Source organism: Hyla sarda, chromosome 3 (genome assembly GCF_029499605.1).
Source record: "Hyla sarda isolate aHylSar1 chromosome 3, aHylSar1.hap1, whole genome shotgun sequence".
Classification (NCBI taxonomy): domain Eukaryota; kingdom Metazoa; phylum Chordata; class Amphibia; order Anura; family Hylidae; genus Hyla; species Hyla sarda.
In genome coordinates, this window is record NC_079191.1 from 384279783 (window position 1) to 384300364 (window position 20582).

Sequence of the window (20582 nt, forward strand, 5' to 3'; positions counted from 1 at the left end):
CTGGGTCCATCTGTATATAACAACACTGACTGGGTCCATCTGTATATAACAGCACTGACTGGGTCCATCTGTATATAACAGCACTGACTGGGTCCATCTGTATATAACAACACTGACTGGGTCCATCTGTATATAACAGCACTGACTGGGTCCATCTGTATATAACAACACTGACTGGGTCCATCTGTATATAACAGCACTGACTGGGTCCATCTGTATATAACAGCACTGACTGGGTCCATCTGTATATAACAGCACTGACTGGGTCCATCTGTATATAACAGCACTGACTGGGTCCATCTGTATATAACAGCACTGACTGGGTCCATCTGTATATAACAGCACTGACTGGGTCCATCTGTATATAACAGCACTGACTGGGTCCATCTGTATATAACAGCACTGACTGGGTCCATCTGTATATAACAGCACTGACTGGGTCCATCTGTATATAACAACACTGACTGGGTCCATCTGTATATAACAGCACTGACTGGGTCCATCTGTATATAACAACACTGACTGGGTCCATCTGTATATAACAGCACTGACTGGGTCCATCTGTATATAACAACACTGACTGGGTCCATCTGTATATAACAACACTGACTGGGTCCATCTGTATATAACAACACTGACTGGGTCCATCTGTATATAACAGCACTGGCTGGGTCCATCTGTATATAACAGCACTGACTGGGTCCATCTGTATATAACAACACTGACTGGGTCCATCTGTATATAACAGCACTGACTGGGTCCATCTGTATATAACAACACTGACTGGGTCCATCTGTATATAACAACACTGACTGGGTCCATCTGTATATAGCAACACTGACTGGGTCCATCTGTATATAACAACACTGACTGGGTCCATCTGTATATAACAGCACTGACTGGGTCCATCTGTATATAACAGCACTGACTGGGTTCATCTGTATATAACAGCACTGACTGGGTCCATCTGTATATAACAGCACTGACTGGGTCCATCTGTATATAACAGCACTGACTGGGTTCATCTGTATATAACAGCACTGACTGGGTCCATCTGTATATAACAGCACTGACTGGGTACATCTGTATATAACAGCACTGACTGGGTCCATCTGTATATAACAGCACTGACTGGGTCCATCTGTATATAACAGCACTGACTGGGTCCATCTGTATATAACAGCACTGACTGGGTCCATCTGTATATAACAGCACTGACTGGGTCCATCTGTATATAACAGCACTGACTGGGTCCATCTGTATATAACAGCACTGACTGGGGGACACCTTTTGTCCAATGGTCTGTGCCATTCTGGATACAAATTTATAACCATTGGAGAACACATTCTTGTAAATTGGGTCATGTGATTATTGGCATATATTTGGGTAGTATGTTGCAGATGTCCCTAAACTCATTGCTGTATTGGGTGGAAAGGATGATAGGGGTCTGTTGTTTGAGGGGTTTGTGTGTGTAGTTGATATTATCTCTTCCTGTGTGTATCTGTTTGTGTGTCTGTATGTGTGTCTGTGTGTTGGGGGGGGCTATGCTACCTAATGTGGGAAAACTGCTACCTAATGTGGGGAAACTATGCTATCTAATGTTGGGGGCCTGAATGAGCTGCAGCATATGGGGGGCCTTAATAAATAATTAACAACTGATATTGGAGGGGTCCTCCTGAGCAACTGATATAGGTGGGGGCCCCCTGAGCAACTGATATAGGTGGGGGCCCCCTGAGCAACTGATATAGGTGGGGGCCCCCTGAGCAACTGATATAGGTGGGGGCCCCCTGAGCAACTGATATAGGTGAGGGCCCCCTGAGCAACTGACATATGGGGATCCATCTGGTTAAGTGACATATGTAGGGGGGGGGGGGGGTCTTTGCAGGCACATTCTTTGCACAGGTGCCCTCTGCTGTCTGCCCCTGCTCCAGTCTATGTAGACATACATTACCTTCCATATTATATTTTGGGTTTACGTTCAGGACATGCGGTGCGAGACTTGAGCAATACTTGGATGAATTAGATCTACACAGGACTGTACCCTGGGGCTGTACAAGAATAACCTGTGATAGTAAATCATGAGCTGCCATCTATATGACTTTAAATCTGTTTCCCAACCAGGGTGCCTCCAGCTGTGGCAAAACTACTACTCCCAGCATGGCCAGACAGCCTTCATCATCAGCCTTAGGATATGTTCACATGTTTGATAAAAAAAAACTTTGAAACAACAAAAATCTTGTGGTAGAACGGGATGCTGATATATACCACAGCGTGCCCTCACCATATCCCTCTACCTCATTGTGCCAAAGATAGTATATGTGAGCATATTTTGTTTAATATCGACCAGGACTCAAAAGCCTGGTCGATTTAAATGAGGAATATTGATCTAAATTGATTTTGGTTTGGATTTCAACTAGACTGACCAAAATGTAATCTAGCCCTTGCAGATTATCTCTTTTCCTGCAACTCCCCTGAGAACCTTAACTAGAAAATCTGGGATACTTTATCTTGGAGCACAGAATTGTGCCATCCCTCTGTTATTCTTCCTGGACATGTGTAAATACAGACGTGGACAAAATAACATGCTGTCCATCCATACAAGTCTATGGAGAAAAGAGGGGGGTGAAGTGGGAGGGGGAATGAATTCAGAGAGCAAAGGCGGATCTTAGCCCAGGTCTTAATCCACAGTTTACACTGCTCAGTATTGCTCTGTAAAGATCCCTAATCTGCTGCTGCTTCTCATGGTGTACCATAAGAAGAGCGGGATATCCTCGTCTGTGTGTGCAGTGCAAAGGAGATAACACAGTCTCCAAAACAAATCCCTTAAAGGAGATATCCAGTGGTGAAAAAAGTATCCCCTACCCTAAGGATAGGGGATAAGTTTCAGATTGCGGGGGTCCGACCACTGGGGCCCCCCGCGATCTCCTGTACGGGGCCCGCGGGAAGGGGGCGTGTTGACCACCGCATGAAAAAAAACACAATGATCCCTAAAATAACTTGTAGCTGATAAAAAGTAATGATGATAACTAATGAAAATCAGACATTGCTTTTTGAACTGTGGTTCAACAGAATCATTTAAAAAACAAAATAATGAAACTGTCCTGGACAAAAATGATGGTACATCTCATTGAGAGTTACAGAAAAATATGGATAGCAGCGACTGCCTCAAAAGGTTGTGCGACAGAATATTAAAGTACATCTGTCATTAGTATCACCCGCACTAACCTGTCATACAGGCTTGTAGTGTGGGCGATACTGATCAAAATGATACTTACAATGTCCTGAATGGCCCAGCCATTGCGCCGTTATCGCTGTTTTTCTTTTTATGTAAATTTGGTCCCTCGGGCATGGGCGGGGTTAGGACCGGAGCTCCGGGCACCCCACATGATCTTCTGCCGTGTGGGCGCTCCGCCCGGCTCATTAATGTGCATGGCCTCCCTCCCTGCTCTCGCGGCAGGTTCAGCCTCATTCCCGCGGCCAGCAGTGAAGTGTGAGGATGCATGAAGGCATGAGGATAAATGAGGCTAGAACTGATGCCAGCGGAAGATCATGTGGGGTGCCCGGAGCTCCGGTCATAACCCCGCCCATGCCCAAGGGACCTCATTTACATAAAAAGAAAAACAGCAATAACGGCGCAACGGCTGGACCATTCAGGACATTGTCAGTATCATTTTGATCAGTATCACCTGCACTACAAGCCTGTATGACACGTTAGTGCGGGTGATACTGATGACAGATTTCCTTTAAAGGTGTTATCCAGGAATAGAAAAACACTGCTAATTTCTTTCAAAAAAAGCTCCATATCTGTCCTCAGGTTGGGTGTGGTTTTACAACTTGGCTCCATTCACTTCAATGGACATGAGCTGCAGAACCACACCCAACCTGGAGACAGACAGGGAGCTGTTTTTGAAAGAAATTAGCTGTGTTTTCCTATTCCTGGAGAACCCCTTTAATATTCTGTTGCACAACTTTTTGAGGCAGTCACTGCTATCCAGTGTTTTCTGTAACTCTCAGCTAGACTCCTGCCCTTGTCTCCAGGTATCTTGGCCCACTCCTCATAAGATCCTGCTCCAGACGTCTCAGGTATGGCGGTGTATTCTCCAGACTGCAGGCTTCAGCTCTTTCCACAGATGTTCAATTGGATTCAGATCAGGGCTCAAAGGGGGAGATTTATCAAAATCTGTGGAGAGAAAAGTTGACAAGTTGGAGATTTATCAAAATCTGTGGAGAGAAAAATTGACAAGTTGCCCATAGCAACCAATCAGATCGCTTCTTTCATTTTTAATAATGCCTCTGGAAAATAAAAGAAACGATCTGATTCGTTGCTCAGAGCAACTGGTCAACTTTTCCTTTGCACAGGTTTTGATAAATTTCCTCCATAGAAGGCAACTTCAGTCCAATGTTTTGCTCTTTTTGGGTGTTTTTAGCTGAATGTTTTGAGGACACATGACCTGCAACTGAGGCCAAGTTTCCTGACACCGGGCAGAACATTTTTCTCCAGAATGCCTTATTAATCTGACCTGTCGTTTGAAAAAACTTTTTATATCATGTAGATAATACTATATCTATATTTATAATATACATTGGTTAAAAATGTGTATATGTGGTAGAGGGTGTGATGCAGGGCAGATGGAATTACCCTAGGGGCAGATGGCATTAACCCCTTGTGTTCGTGACACCAGGGCATCATTTATCCTCTATACCACCTGAAGGAATACCGCTGTATCCTGGGCTAGGCACGGAAGCAAATAATGACTCTGACACCAAGTTACGGAACAACGGTAGCTTTACTGAGTCAGACAGATGTAGCAGTCAATACAGCTTGGCTAGGCCCACGGAGGCTACCAGTGACTTCAGAGACCTTAGGGCTTGCTGTGAATAATAGCAGACTTGGGCAATTTGCATGTAGACCACGCTTACTTGAGACAAGATGACTTGACTATGACAGACTATGACTGACTTCACCCCTTCTGTAGCTTACCAGGCTTTGACGTGACCTGTGGGGCAAGCGACTTTAGAATCCGTGGCTGCTGGACTGACTTTAGGCCTCCTTTGGACTCCAGACACACACCTAGGACTTGACCTCACTGCAACTCAGCACAGACTCTAAGAGCCAAGAGAGTGAAGAGACTCCTCCCAGGGCTTATATAGGGGAGACTCTGGTGGGGTCCCATAGTTAACCCTTTGTTCACATGGTCACTGGTACCTCACTGGGTAACAATCACATGACAACTTGTTAAACACATGTCACCTGTTCTTAAAGCTATAACACATTACAGGTATAATACAATGGATAGCATATATACAAATGAATATGCAAGGGGAACAGATGCAGGTGGGCCCAGGGGACACTCTAGGGAGGCTGCCTAACAGGGCAGCAAGGTTACAGGGGTACAACTCCTGTACTGGGCAACCACATATATATTTGGGTGAAAAAATGCTGTCCCTACAGCTATTGCATATGTGTCTCTGTGCAAGTGTGGGTGGGACAAGCAGGGTTGTCAATCATCCTGATTTGTGAGCTGGGAACATGTCTCAGAGCCTCAATGCACAGAGCCCTGCTTGTCCTTACTGCACAGAGCCCTGCTTGTCCTCAGTGTACAGAGCCCTGCTTGTCCTTACTGCACAGAGCCCTGCTTGTCCTCAGTGTACAGAGCCCTGCTTGTCCTCAGTGTACAGAACCCTGCTTGTCCTCAGTGTACAGAGCCCTGCTTGTACTCAGTGTTCAGAACCATGCTTGTCCTTAGTGTACAGAACACTGCTTGTCCTCAGTGTACAGAGCCCTGCTTGTCCTCAGTGTACAGAGCCCTGCATGTCCTCAGTGTAGAGCCCTGCTTGTTCTCAGTGCACAGAGCCCTGCTTGTCCTCAGTGTACAGAGCCCTGCTTGTCCTCAGTGTACAGAGCCCTGCTTGTCCTCAGTGTACAGAGCCCTGCTTGTCCTCAGTGCACAGAGTCATGCTTGTCCTCAGTGTACAGAACACTGCTTATCCTCAGTGTACAGAGCCCTGCTTGTCCTCAGTGTACAGAGCCCTGCTTGTCCTCAATGTACAGAGCCCTGCTTGTCCTCAGTGCACAGAGTCCTGCTTGTCCTCAGTGTACAGAACCCTTCTTGTCCTCAGTGTACAGAACCCTGCTTGTCCTCAGTGTACAGAGCCCTGCTTGTCCTCAGTGTACAGAGCCCTGCTTGTCCTCAGTGCACAGAGACCTGCTTGTCTTCAGAGCCCAGAGCCCTGCTTGTCCTCAGTGTACAGAGCCCTGCTTGTCCACCCACAATTCTTGTATTTTATCTCACAGACCACCACTGATCATAAAGTGATTGTATATTCTAATGGCATGCCATAAGTTACTGAGATGGAATTACATGTATTGTCATGTATTATCATTATTAAATTATAGCTGCTAAATGTTGTAATACATTATTCAATGTCAAAAGCAGTGCAACCTAGCTCACGACCAACTCCAAGTGATTTTTATTTTTCAGCTGATAACGTGTGGTGACCCACGGTGATGGCGGGACCACGGGGTGTAGTGGTGGAGGTGGAGGGGGCAAGATGGTATTAACCCCAGGGGCAAGGTGTTGTTAACCCCTAATGTTCGTTCCGCCAGAGTGGTTTTTGGGTACCGAAACCACACGAAGGGTATCTTCTCTATTCCAATGGCTAGGCAGTGAAAGGAGAGTCCACAAAAATGTTATGGTTTAAAGGGGTACTCCCACCCTAGACATCTTATCCCCTATCCAAAGGATAGGGGATAAGATGTCTGATCGCAGGGGTCCCGCCGCTGGGGACCCCCGCATTATTGCATGCGGCACCCACCTGTTTTTTCACCGGAACCTCTGGTGCGTCACGCCCCCTCCCATAGACTTGCATTGAGGGGACGGGTGTGAAGTCACACGGGGGCGGAGTCCTGACGTCACGGACTTCCGTTCCCGTAGTCGCGACTCAGACCCACCAGCGGTTCCGGTGAAAAAACAGGTGGGTGCCGCATGCAATAATGCGGGGGTCCCCAGTGGCGGGACCCCCGCGATCAGACATCTTATCCCCTATCCTTTGGACTGGTGTTCTTATCTTCACAGCTAGGCCAGAATCCCAGAGAGTCGACCAGTAACATGGAAGGGCCCTGCAGCTTGCTGGGACTTGTAGTTATTGTAATAGACTTTAGTTCAGCCGCGCAGAATAGAATAGACTTGATCAGTGTCTTGACTTTAGAAGAGACAGCAGACATAGGTGACATGACTTACTGACAATGTGGCCTCAAGGTGTACTGGACACAGGATCTGTCATGTCTGTGCTTTGCTGTCCTCAGCAGAAAGAGGGAGAATTGTAATGGCAGCCCCCTTATATAGAGGGGGGCTGAGCCAAAGCCCATTGGTCAAGCTGCAGGTCAAGTTTTAAACTGGTGCCTTCTGGGTAACGTGATAACATAAACATAACATCTGACACTTCACAGGTCCTTTAGATGACCTCTCACAGGTCCTTTAGACTAGCTGTACATTAATACACTGACTACAATTCTATTACAATAAATGACAGTCCCTCCATGACAATAGGGCTCTCTATTAGGACTAACCCCTAGTCGCCTCATGTAAATGTTATTTAATGGATAACTAAAAATATATTTAATATGTTATATAGGAATACCTCTGTATAGGACCTTAGAGGTCACATGCCTTTAATTAATTGTATTATGGTTTAAGGACCTTTGGGTCATGTGATACCCAAAGTTCACTGGGTTCATAACTGACAGGTTCTGCTGACCAATGAGCTTTGTCCCACCCCCTTAATATATAAGGGGCTGCTGCCACTAAATTCTAGTCTCTTGTTCCTGGCACTTAAAGAAAGCACATCTCAGCACAAATCATCAATTCAAGCTAGGCCCAAAGCCTAAGAATCCACAGCCACTAAATGTTACTCAAGCTCAAATTACTGAATCCTGTGTGACTACTAGAAACTCAAATCTCCTAAACATAGTTAGCACAGTGGCTAGCAATCAAAGCTCATTAATCCGGAGTCCCAGCAAGCCTATGAGGAACCTGTATCCCGGTTCACTCATAAAAGACTGTTGTGTTACATGCCGTTGCATAAAATATACAATAAAGTAACTTCAAGTTTACTTCAGAAAATCTGCTGTGGACATTCCGTTATTTCTCCCTGCTGTTTGTGGGACGGTTTGTGGTAGGACCATTACATTGAGGAAACCGCCCCTGGCATCATGACAATTAAGGGTTCACACCAACATACTCTACACTGTCATCAGCACCACCCAGCCACCACAATAGTAACAGCAGGGGAGACACTGCAGGAGAGCCCCCAGGACACTGAGGGACTCAACCTGACAGGGCCTTAGGTTATTGTGCAGGATTATATCCTGTACTGGGACATTACACATGCTACAGTGGCAAGAAAAATTAAGTAAACCCTTTAAAGTTACCTGCATTTCTGCAATGATTACTGTGGTAGCCTGGGGTTGTAGGGTATATGGGGTGTAGCTGTGCGGTAACTAAAGGGTGCTTGTTTAACCCTTATCACTCGTGACGCCAGGGTGAGAGCTCCTCTGTATATGCTTGTCCTATCGCCACCCGTCCCAAGAACGATAGGGAGGTATAATAAATGATTGTCCACAACCGGAGGTTTTCCGAAAACTGTCGGAACTTTTACTGCAGCTTTTATGCAACATTAAACAGGAACAGTGTTTGTACAAGAGTCTATTAAGATCCTGACAGTTGGTTGGGACCTCATGATTTCTGAGCTTAGAAAAGGATTAAGTGCTGTTCCGCTGGATTTAGGGAATTGAGTTTAGGTCCAGCAGTCACACTAGCTTTAGCAGGGATTGATATCGTAACTCACGATTAGATTCAGGCTGAGGCTGGCAGGCTTCAGGCCTAAGCTTGTCTTTGTAAGTTGCACGGATCACTTCTCTCTCCACTAGTCCGGAACCCAAGAGAGCAAAAGCACAAGAGAGCGAGACAAGAGAGCAAGGCAAGAGAGGGAGGATTGGCTGGCAGCTCCCTTATATGGGCAGGGGCTGGCCTTAACCCCTTCCCGCTATTGGACGTATGCATACGTCCAGGCGAACTACACGTTCGCGCAAATGGACGTATGCATACGTCCAAGCGATCTCCTGCTCTGCCGCGAGCAGCGCAGGAGATCGCGGGTGGGACTCAGCTGTCAATCACAGCCGGAGTCCCACCGCAGCTGCCGGGGCCGCGATCGCGCCGGTCCCGGCAGCATTAACCCCATAGATGTCGTGATCAGTTCTGATCACGGCATCTATGGTGTTTGCAGGGGGAGCGCTCTCCCCCTGCCCATCAACGGCGGCGCCGCGATAAAATAAGGGGGATCGGGGGTGTCCAAGACACCCTCGATCCCCCTTGAAGAGATAGGAGGGAGGTGGCAGGGTTGCCACCCCTCCTATCCCTGCTATTGATCGGCCGAGCGACCGACCAATAGCAGACTGGGGGCGGGGGGATTAAAGTTCGGTTCCCCCCCCGCTATGCCCACCCATCGGTGTCCGGGCACAGCGGGGGGAACCGTGTAGTAGCGGCGGCGGCAGCAGCGGTCACTTACCCGGCGGAGGCTGTGATCATGGCGGCGGTGGAGGTGAGTATGGCGCCGCGTGTCCGGGAGTCTGTTGCCTAGCAACATCTGCAGGGCGACAGTTTAGAGAGTGGTCTCTAAACTGTGGCCCTCCAGATGTTGCAAAACTACAACTCCCACCATGCCTTGACAGCTGTTTGCTGTGTTGGCATGCTGGGAGTTGTAGTTTTGCAAGATTTAGAGGGGTTCAGGCTAGAGATCACTGACAGTGGTCTCTAAACTGTAGCCCTCCAGATGTTACAAAACTACAACTCCCAGCATGCCCAGACAGCAGTTTGCTGTCTTAGCATGCTGAGATTTGTAGTTTTGCAACATCTGGAGGGCCACAGTTTAGAGACCACTGTCAGTGATCTCTAGCCTGAACCCCTCTAAATCTTGCAAAACTACAACTCCCAGCATTCAGGAACAGCAAATTTACCTGTACATTCACATGGGGGGGGGGGGGGGGGCAAAACTACAACTCCCAGCATGCACTGACAGAACATGCATGCTGGGAGTTGTAGTTTTGCAACAGCTGGAGGCACACTGGTTGGGAAATACCGAGTTAGGTAATAGGTTCTATTACAGCTCAAACTCCTAGCGAGAGGCTCAGTGTAATCCGCCGTCAGTGTGAATGTAACCTAAAAACACTACACTACACTAACATAAAATAAAGAGTAAAACACTACATATACACACGTACACTGCCCCCCCCCCTACCACCCCCCCTTCCCCCCCCAATAAAAATGAAAAACGTATCCTACAGCAGTGTTTCCAAAACGGAGCCTCCAGCTGTTGCAAAACATAAACTCCCAGCATTTCCGGACAGCCATTGCCTGTCCAAGCATGCTGGGAGTTTAGCAACAGCTGGAGGCACCCTGTTTGGGAATCACTGGTGTAGAATACCCCTATGTCCACCCCTATGCAAATCTCAAATTTAGGCCTCAAATGCGCATGGCGCTCTCACTTTGGAGCCCTGTCGTATTTCAAGGCAACAGAATAGGGCCACATATGGGGTATCGCCGTACTCGGGAGAAATTGCCTAACAAATTTTGGGGGGCTTTTTCTCCTTTTACCCCTTATGAAAAGGTAAAGTTGGGGTCTACACCAGCATGTTAGTGTAAAAAAAAACATTTTTGTACACTAACATACTGGTGTTGCCCCATACTTTAAAATTTCACAAGCGGTAAAAGAAAAAAAGCCTCCAAAATTTGTAACGCAATTTCTCCTGAGTACGGAGATACCCCATATGTGGGCGCAAAGTGTTCTGGGGACGCACAACAAGGCTCAGAAGGAAGAGTGCACCATGTAAATTTGAGGTCTAAATTGGTGATTTGCACAGGGGTGGCTGATTTTACAGCGGTTCTGACATAAGTGCAAAACAATAAATACCCACATGTGACCCCATTTTGGAAACTACACCCCTTACGGAATGTAATAAGGGGTACAGTGAGCATTTACACCCCACAGGTGTCTGACAGATCTTTGAAACAGGGGTCTGTGAAAATGAAAAATAAAATTTTTAATTTGCACAGCCCACTGTTCCAAAGATCCGTCAAATGCCAGTGGGGTGTAAATTCTCCCTGCACCCCTTATTACCTTCCGTGAGGGGTGTAGTTTTAAAAATGGGATCACATGTGGGGGGATCCACTGTTCTGGCGGGGGGCTTTGGAAATGCATATGGCCAAATTCTCTCTCCAAAAGCTCAATGATGCTCCTTCTCTTCTGAGCATTGTAGTTCGCCCCCAGTGCACTTCACGTCCACTTATGGGGTATTTCCATACTCAGAAGAGATGGTGTTACAAATTTTGGGGGGTAGTTTCTGCTATTATCCCTTGTAAAAATGTAAAATTTGGGGGAAAACAAGCATTTTAGTGTAAAATTTTTTTTTTGTTTTACATATGCAAAAGTCGTTAAACACCTGTGGGGTATTAAGGTTCACTTTACCCCTTGTTACGTTCCCCAAGGGGTCTAGTTTCCAAAATGGTATGCCATGTGTTTTTTTTTTCTGTCCTGGCACCATAGGGGCTTCCTAAATGCGGCATGCCCCCAGAGCAAAATTTGCTTCCAAAAAGCCAAATGTGACTCCTTCTCTTCTGAGACCTGTAGTGCGCCAGCAGAGCACTTTTCATCCCCATATTGGGTGTTTTCTGAATCGGGAGAAATTGGGCTTCAAATTTTGGGGGTATTTTCTGCTATTATCTTTTTTAAAAAATGTAAAATTTTTGCTAAACCAAGCATTTTTGGTAAAAAAAAAACATTTTTTTTTTACATATGCAAAAGTTGTGAAACACCTGTGGGGTATTAAGGTTCACTTTATCCCTTGTTACGTTCCTCAAGGGGTCTAGTTTCCAAAATGGTATGCCATGTGTTTTTTTTTTTTTGCTGTCCTGGCACCATAGGGGCTTCCTAAATGCTCCTAAATTTGCTCTCAAAAAGCCAAATATGACTCCTTCTCTTCTGAGCATTGTAGTTCACCCGTAGTGCACTTCAGGTCAACTTATGGGGTACCTCCATACTCAGAAGAGATGGGGTTACAAATTTTGGGGGGTATTTTCTGCTATTAACCCTTGCAAAAATGTGAGATTTGGGGGGAAACACACATTTTAGTGAATTTTTTTTTTTTTTTTTACATATGCAAAAGTCATGAAACACCTGTGGGGTATTAAGGCTCACTTAATTCCTTGTTATGTTCCCCAAGGGGTCTAGTTTCCAAAATGGTATGCCATGTGTTTTTTTTGCTGTTTTGGCACCATAGGGGCTTTCTAAATGCAACATGCCCCCCAAAAACCATTTCAGAAAAACGTACTCTCCAAAATCCCCTTGTCGCTCCTTCGCTTCTGAGCCCTCTACTGCGCCCGCCGAACAATTTACATAGACATGTGAGGTATGTGCTTACTCGAGAGAAATTGGGCTACAAATTCAAGTATAAATTTTATCCTTTTACCCCTTGTAAAAATTCAAAAATTGGGTCTACAAGAACATGCAAGTGTAAAAAATGAAGATTTTGAATTTTCTCCTTCACTTTGCTGCTTTTCCTGTGAAACACCTAAAGGGTTAAAACACTTACTGAATGTCATTTTGAATACTTTGGGGGGTGCAGTTTTTGTAATGGGGTCATTTATGGGGACCCTTCAAGACCCTTCAAATCCACTTCAAACCTGAACTGGTCCATGAAAAATAGCGAGTTTGAAAATTTTGTGAAAAATTGTAAAATTGCTGCTGAACTTTGAAGCCCTCTGGTGTCTTCCAAAAGTAAAAACTCATAAATTTTATGATGCAAACATAAAGTAGACATATTGTATATGTGAATCCGAAAAAAAAATATTTGGAATATCCATTTTCCTTACAAGCAGAGAGCTTCAAAGTTAAAAAAAAATGCAAAATTTTCGATTTTTTCATCAAATTTGGGGATTTTTCACCAAGAAAGGATGCAAGTTACCACAAAAATTTACCACTATGTTAAAGTAGAATATGTCACGAAAAAAGTAGAATATGTCACAAAAAATCTCGGATTCAGATTGATAAGTGAAAGCATTCCAGAGTTATTAATGTTTAAAGTGACAGTGGTCAGATGTGCAAAAAGGGCTGCGTCCTAGAGGTGAAAATGGGCTGTGTCCTTAACCCCTTAAGGACCAGGCCATTTTGGAAACTAGACCCCTTGGGGAACGTAACAAGGAATAAAGTGAGCCTTAATACCCCCCAGGTGTTTCACGACTTTTGCATATGTAAAAAAAAAATATTTTTTTTTCACTAAAATGTGTGTTTCCCCCCAAATTTCACAAAAGTCGTGAAACCCGTGTGGGGTATTAAGGCCCACTTTATTCCTTGTTATGTTCCTCAAGGGGTCTAGTTTCCAAAATGGTATGCCATATGTTTTTTTTTTTTTTTTGCTGTTCTGGCACCATAGGGTCTCAATTTGCTCTCAAAAAGTCAAATATCACTCCTTCTCTTCGGAGCATTGTAGTTCGCCCCCCCCCCAAAATTTGTAACCCCATCTCTTCTGAGTATGGAGGCACCCCATAAGTTGGCATGAAGTGCATTACGGGCGAACTACAATGCTCCGAAGAGAAGGAGTGATATTTGACTTTTTGAGAGCAAATTGAGACCCTATGGTGCCAGAACAGCAAAAAAAAAAAAAAAACATATGGCATACCATTTTGGAAACTAGACCCCTTGAGGAACATAACAAGGAATAAAGTGGGCCTTAATACCCCACACGGGTTTCACGACTTTTGCATATGTAAAAAAAAATATTTTTTTTTTTCACTAAAATGTGTGTTTCCCCCCAAATTTCACATTTTTGCAAGGGTTAATAGCAGAAAATACCCCCCAAAATTTGTAACCCCATCTCTTCTGAGTATGGAGGTACCCCATAAGTGGACCTGAAGTGCACTACGGGCGAACTACAATGCTCAGAAGAGGAGGAGCACCATTGAGCTTTTGGAAAGAGAATTCGTTTGGAATGGTAGTCAGGGGCCATGTGCATTTACAAAGCCCCCCGTGGTGCCAGAACAGTGGACCCCCCCCCCACATGTGACCCCATTTTGGAAACTACACCCCTCACAGAATTTAATAAGTGGTGCAGTGAGCATTTACACCCCACTGGCATTTGACAGATCTTTGGAACAGTGGGCTGTGCAAATGGAAAATTTAATTTTTCATTTTCACGGATCACTGTTCCAAAAATCTGTCAGACACCTGTGGGGCGTAAATGCTCACTGTACCCCTTAATACACTACATGAGGGGTGTAGTTTCCAAAATGGGGTCACATATGGGGGGGGGGGGTCCATTGTTCTGGTACCATGGGGGCTTTGTAAACACAAGTGGCCTTCAATTCCGGACAAATTTTCTCTTCAAAATCCCAATGGCGCTCCTTCTCTTCTGAGCATTGTAGTGCACCCATAGAGCACTTTACATCCACGTATGGGGTATGCTCTTACTCAGAAGAAATTGGGTTACAAATTTTGGGGGGCTTTTTTTTATTTTCCCTTGTGAAAATGAAAAATTTAGGGTGACACCAGCATTTTAGTGAAAAAAATTTTTTTTTTTCATTTTCCCATCCAACTTTAATGAAAATTTGTCAAACACCTGTGGGGTGTTCAGGCTCACTATACCCCTTGTTACGTTCCGTGAGGGGTGTCGTTTCCAAAATGGGGTCACATGTGGGTATTTATTGTTTTGTGTTTATGTCAGAACCGCTGTAAAATCAGCCACCCCTGTGCAAATAACCAATTTAGGCCTCTAATGTACATGGTGCGCTCTCACTCCTGAGCCTTGTTGTGCATCCGCAGAGCATTTTACGTCCACATCTGGGGTATCTCCGTACTCAGGAGAAATTGTGTTACAAATTTTGGGGGTCTTTTTTTCCTTTTACCTCCCGTGAAAATAAAAAGTAAAGGACAACACCAGCATGTTAGTGTAAAAAAAATTTTTTTTTTACACTAACAGGCTGGTGTAGACCCCAACTTTTCTTTTTCATAAGGGGTAAAAGGAAAAAAAGCCCCCAAAATTAGTAGTGCAATTTCTCCCGAGTACGGAGATAGCCCATATGTGACACTAAACTGTTTCCTTGAAATATGACAGGGCTCTGAAGTGAGAGAGCGCCATGCGCATTTGAGGACTAAATTAGGGATTGCACAGGGGTGGACATAGGGGTATTCTACGCCAGTGATTCCCAAACAGGGTGCCTCCAGCTGTTTCTAAACTCCCAGCATGCCTGGACAGTTAGTGGCTGTCCGGAAATGCTGGGAGTTGTTGTTTTGCAACAGCTGGAGGCTCTGTTTTGGAAACACTGCTGTACAATACGTTTTTTATTTTTATTAGGGGGACAGTGTAAGGGGGTGTATATGTAGTGTTTTACTCTTTATTATGTGTTAGTGTAGTGTTTTTAGGGTACAGTCACATTGGCGGGTTTACAGTGAATTTACCGCTAGGAGTTTGCGCTGCGGTGAAAAATTTGCCACAGCCCAAACTTGAAGCAGAAAACCTCCAGCTGTTTCAAAACTACAACTCCCAGCATGTACTGACAGACCATGCATGCTGGGAGTTGTACTTTTGCAACAGCTGGAGACACACTGGTTGGAAAACCTTCAGTTAGGTTCTGTTACCTAACTCAGTATTTTCCAACCAGTGTGCCTTCAGCTGTTGCAAAACTTCAACTCCCAGCATGTACTGATCGCCGAAAGGCATGCTGGGAGATGTAGTTATGCAACTGCTGGAGGGATCGCAACTACAACTCCCAGCATGCAGAGACAGCTGTTTGCTGTTTAGGCTTGCTGGGAGTTGCAGTTTTGCAACATCTGGAGAGCTATAGTTTAGAGACCACTGCACAGTGGTCTCCAAACTGTGGACCTCCAGATGTTGCAAAACTACAACTCCCAGCATGCCCAGACAGCAAACTGCTGTCTGGGCATGCTGGGAGTTGAAGTTTTGCAAGATCTGGAGGTGCACAGTATAGAGACCACTTTGCAGTGGTCTCAAACTGTAGACCTCCAGCTGTTGCAAAACTGCAACTCCCAGCAAGCCTAAACAGCTCTCTGGGCATGCTGGGAGTTGTAGTTTTGCAACATCTGGAGGGTTACATTTTAGAGACCACTATAGTGGTCTCAGACTGTAGCCCTCCAGATGTTGCTAAGTAACTCACCGGCTTCCGTTGGATCCAGGGAGCTGCGTCGCGGTCCTCTTCTTCCGCCGATCGTCGCCCGCTGCCGCCACTGATCGTCGCCGCTGTCGTCGCCGATGGGTAAGTGGATCTTCGGCGCCGGTCCCTGTCGGTTTCCCCGTCATGCCCCGCCTATTGTGGGTGGGCAGGACGGGGAAACCGAAAGTAAACTCCTCCGCCCCCGATCTGCTATTGGTGGTCGTGTCTAGACCACCAATAGCAGAGATAGGAGGGGTGGCAACCCTGCCACCTCACTCCTATCGCTACAGGGGGATCGTGGGTGTCTAGGACACCCGCGATCCCCCTTCTATTCCGGGTCACCGGGTCACCATAGACCCGTATGACCCGGAATCGGCGCAAATCGCAAGTGTGAATTCACTTGCGATTTGCGCCGATCGCCGACATGGGGGGGTCTAATTACCCCCCTGGGCATTTGCGCGGGGTGCCTGCTGATAGATATCAGCAGTCACCCCGGCGCGATCCCCGCCCGGCGCGCGGCGGGGACCGAAATTCCCACGGGCGTACAGGTACGCCCTTGGTCCTTAAGTACCAGGGAGCAAAGGCGTACCTGTATGCCCTTGGTCCTTAAGGGGTTAAAGGGGTACTCCGGTGAAAACCTTTTTTCTTTTAAAATCAACTGATGGCAGAAAGTTAAACATATTTGTAAATTACTTCTATTTAAAAATCTTAATCCTTCCAGTACTTATTAGCTGCTGAATGCTACAGAGGAAATTCCTTTCTTTTTGGAACACTGATGACATCACGAACACAGTGCTCTCCGCTGACATCTCTGTCCATTTTAACAACCATGCATAGCAGATGCATAGCAGATGTATGCTAAGGGTAGCATGGTGGCTCAGTGGTTAGCACTGCTGCCTTGCAGTGCTGGGAACTTGGGTTCAAATGCCACTAAGGACAACAATAAATAAAGCGTTATTATTATTATAATAACGTCAGCAGAGAGAACTCTGGTCGTGATGTCATCAGAGAGCATTCCAAAAAGAAAAGAATTTCCTCTGTAGTATTCAGCAGCTAATAAGTACATGAAGGATTAAGATTTTTTTTATAGAAGTAATTTACAAATATGTTTAACTTTCTGCCACCAGTTGATTTAAAAGAAAAAAGGTTTTCACCGGAGTACCCCTTTAACCCCTTAAGGACGCAGGACGTAAATGTACGTCCTGGTGAGGTGGTACTTAACGCACCAGGACGTACATTTACGTCCTAAGCATAACCGCGGGCATCGGAGCGATGCCCGTGTCATGCGCGGCTGATCCCGGCTGCTGATCGCAGCCAGGGACCCGCCGGCAATGGCCGACGCCCGCGATCTCGCGGGCGTCCGCCATTAACCCCTCAGGTGCCGGGATCAATACAGATCCCGGCATCTGCGGGAGTTCGCGATTTAAATGAACGATCGGATCGCCCGCAGCGCTGCTGCGGGGATCCGATCATTCATAACGCCGCACGGAGGTCCCCTCTCCTGCCTCCGTGCGGCTCCCGGCATCTCCTGCTCTGGTCTGTGATCGAGCAGACCAGAGCAGGAGATGACCGATAATACTGATCTGTTCTATGTCCTATACATAGAACAGATCAGTATTAGCAATCATGGTATTGCTATGAATAGTCCCCTATGGGGACTATTCAAGTGTAAAAAAAAATGTAAAAAAATGTAAAAGTAAAAGTAAAAAAAAAGTGAAAAATCCCCTCCCCCAATAAAAAAGTAAAACGTCTGTTTTTTCCTATTTTACCCCCAAAAAGCGTAAAAAACATTTTTTATAGACATATTTGGTATCGCCGCGTGCGTAAATGTCCGAACTATAAAAATAAAATGTTAATGATCCCGTACGGTGAACGGCGTGAACGAAAAAAAATAAAAAAAGTCCAAAATTCCTACTTTTTTAATACATTTTATTTAAAAAAAAATTATAAAAAGTGTATTAAAAGTTTTTTATATGCAAATGTGGTATCAAAAAAAAGTACAGATCATGGCGCAAAAAATGAGCCCCCATACCGCCACTTATACGGAAAAATAAAAAAGTTAGAGGTCATCAAAATAAAGGGATTATAAACGTACTAATTTGGTTAAAAAGTTTGTGATTTTTTTTAAGCGCAACAATAATATAAAAGTATATAATAATGGGTATCATTTTAATCGTATTGACCCTAAGAATAAAGAACACACGTCATTTTTACCATAAATTGTACGGCGTGAAAACAAAACCTTCCAAAATTAGCAAAATTGCATTTTTCGTTTTAATTTCCCCACAAAAATAGTGTTTTTTGGTTGCGCCATACATTTTATGATATAATGAGTGATGTCATTACAAAGGACAACTGGTCACGCAAAAAATAAGCCCTCATACTAGTCTGTGGATGAAAATATAAAAGAGTTATGATTTTTAGAAGGTGAGGAGGAAAAAACGAAAACGTAAAAATTAAATTGTCTGAGTCCTTAAGGGGTTAAGCTCATTGGTCCATACCATCTGTCATTCACTTTACAAGGAATTATGGTCTAACCATGTGACCACACACGTGACCTAGGAAGGTCCTTCAACATACCTTACTAGAATTAACATTAGTCATATGACCTAAGGTCCTGCGACACTATATAGATAATTAAACATATAATTATTTATACATGTAAACATCATAGAATTGCATAAGGAAGATGCGACTAGGGGCTATCCCACCAGGAGGATGCTACTGGAACGAAGTAACTCTGACTTTGGGGACCAAGAAAAAAACTAATGTAAAACTTTGAGGAAAATACCCTGTAGATCCTACATATACAGCCTTCACTTACATGAAATGAAACAACACAAGAGAAAAAGGAATACATTATACCAGTGCTCACCAAAATTAGTACAAATTATAAAGCATTTATCAACATGAAAAAATTTGCAAAAAAGACATTACAAATTAAAAACATTTGAAAGGTCAAAAAAGCATAAAGTTCACCAAAGGGAGCAAATATGCTCAACCACAAGAAGCCCATGTATACGATATTCAAAAAGAAAAAATGTAAAAGCAAAAAAGATGTAAATGCAGTGTGGCCACCCTAAGACACTATACATGCAAGACAAGTAAAAAGCAATTATAAGTTATAGATGAAAAAATGCTATAGACCTAAGCAAAAACAATTAATGCCTGATGTGCAATAGAATGCTTAGTGATACACAACACAAAAGTAACCTGTGGTATCCTGGTACTGGACTTGGTCCCGTGCCTTTGTCGTAAGTCCCCACAGTCAGAGTTCCTCCATGCTGGTAGGGCTTTCCTGGTGGGTTCACCCCTAGTCGCCTCCTAATTCCATTCAGAAATGTATATATTTAATATATTTTATAGTGTAAATTATGTACAGGACATTTGGTCACGTGATATGTTTAGATAACTGTGTTAAGCTTGGTTTAAGGACCTTTTGAGTCATGTGATAGGTCATGTGTTGTAACCATAATGCCCTGGTTTTCAGACTCACAGGTTTGGGGACCAATAAGCTTTGATCCTGCCCCTTCAGTATATAAGGGCGCTGTATCCAATAATAGCTCTCTTTTCCTCCTGCTCCTCTTTCCCTTGGGATCTCAAAGTAAGCAGATCTGTTATCGCAGTGACAAGACAATCTAGGCCTGAAGCCTTCCATTTCAACCGCATTCTAAACTGTGAGTTAATCCAACTCCATCCTACAAATCCTACGTGACTACTGAACCTAAACATACCCCTAAATTCAGTGGAACAGCATACAGCAAACATCAAAGCTTATTAGCGATAAAGTCCCAGCCAACCAGTGAGGAGCCTAAGTCCCGGTCCTCTGCAAAAGACGGTTTGTTATTCATCCTGCATAAAATCTGCAGTGAAGTTATTTCGAGTTTATTATAAATCCGGCTGTGGACAATCCTTTATTCCTCCCTATCGTTCTTGGGACAGGTGGCGGTAGGACATATATAACTAGAGGAAGCCTGCACCCTGGCGTCACGACAATCAAGAGTTAATCCTATACCAAGCAACACTACATTGCAACAGCCCTCTTCTCCCTTCATCCCCGAGCACCACATTGCTTTTTGGCGTCTTACGAACAGGACACGGGTGTGTGCCTACAGCTGTTGTCACTGTTATTTTAAAGAGTACGCAGTAGAGTAGATTTCGCACAAGGGAATACAGGACTGTGATTGTATTACTGTGTGTAAGAAGTGCGCACGAAAAGTAAGGGGGGGAGGCAAAAATGTATTTGCTGTGAAGATGCGTAAAGTGTGTAGCGAAGCCATGCTATGATCCTCCAGGCCATTCAGCCCTGCAGGGGTTAACTGTTTACTCAAAAAGCACGCAAAGAAAGCCCCCGCTGTCCCA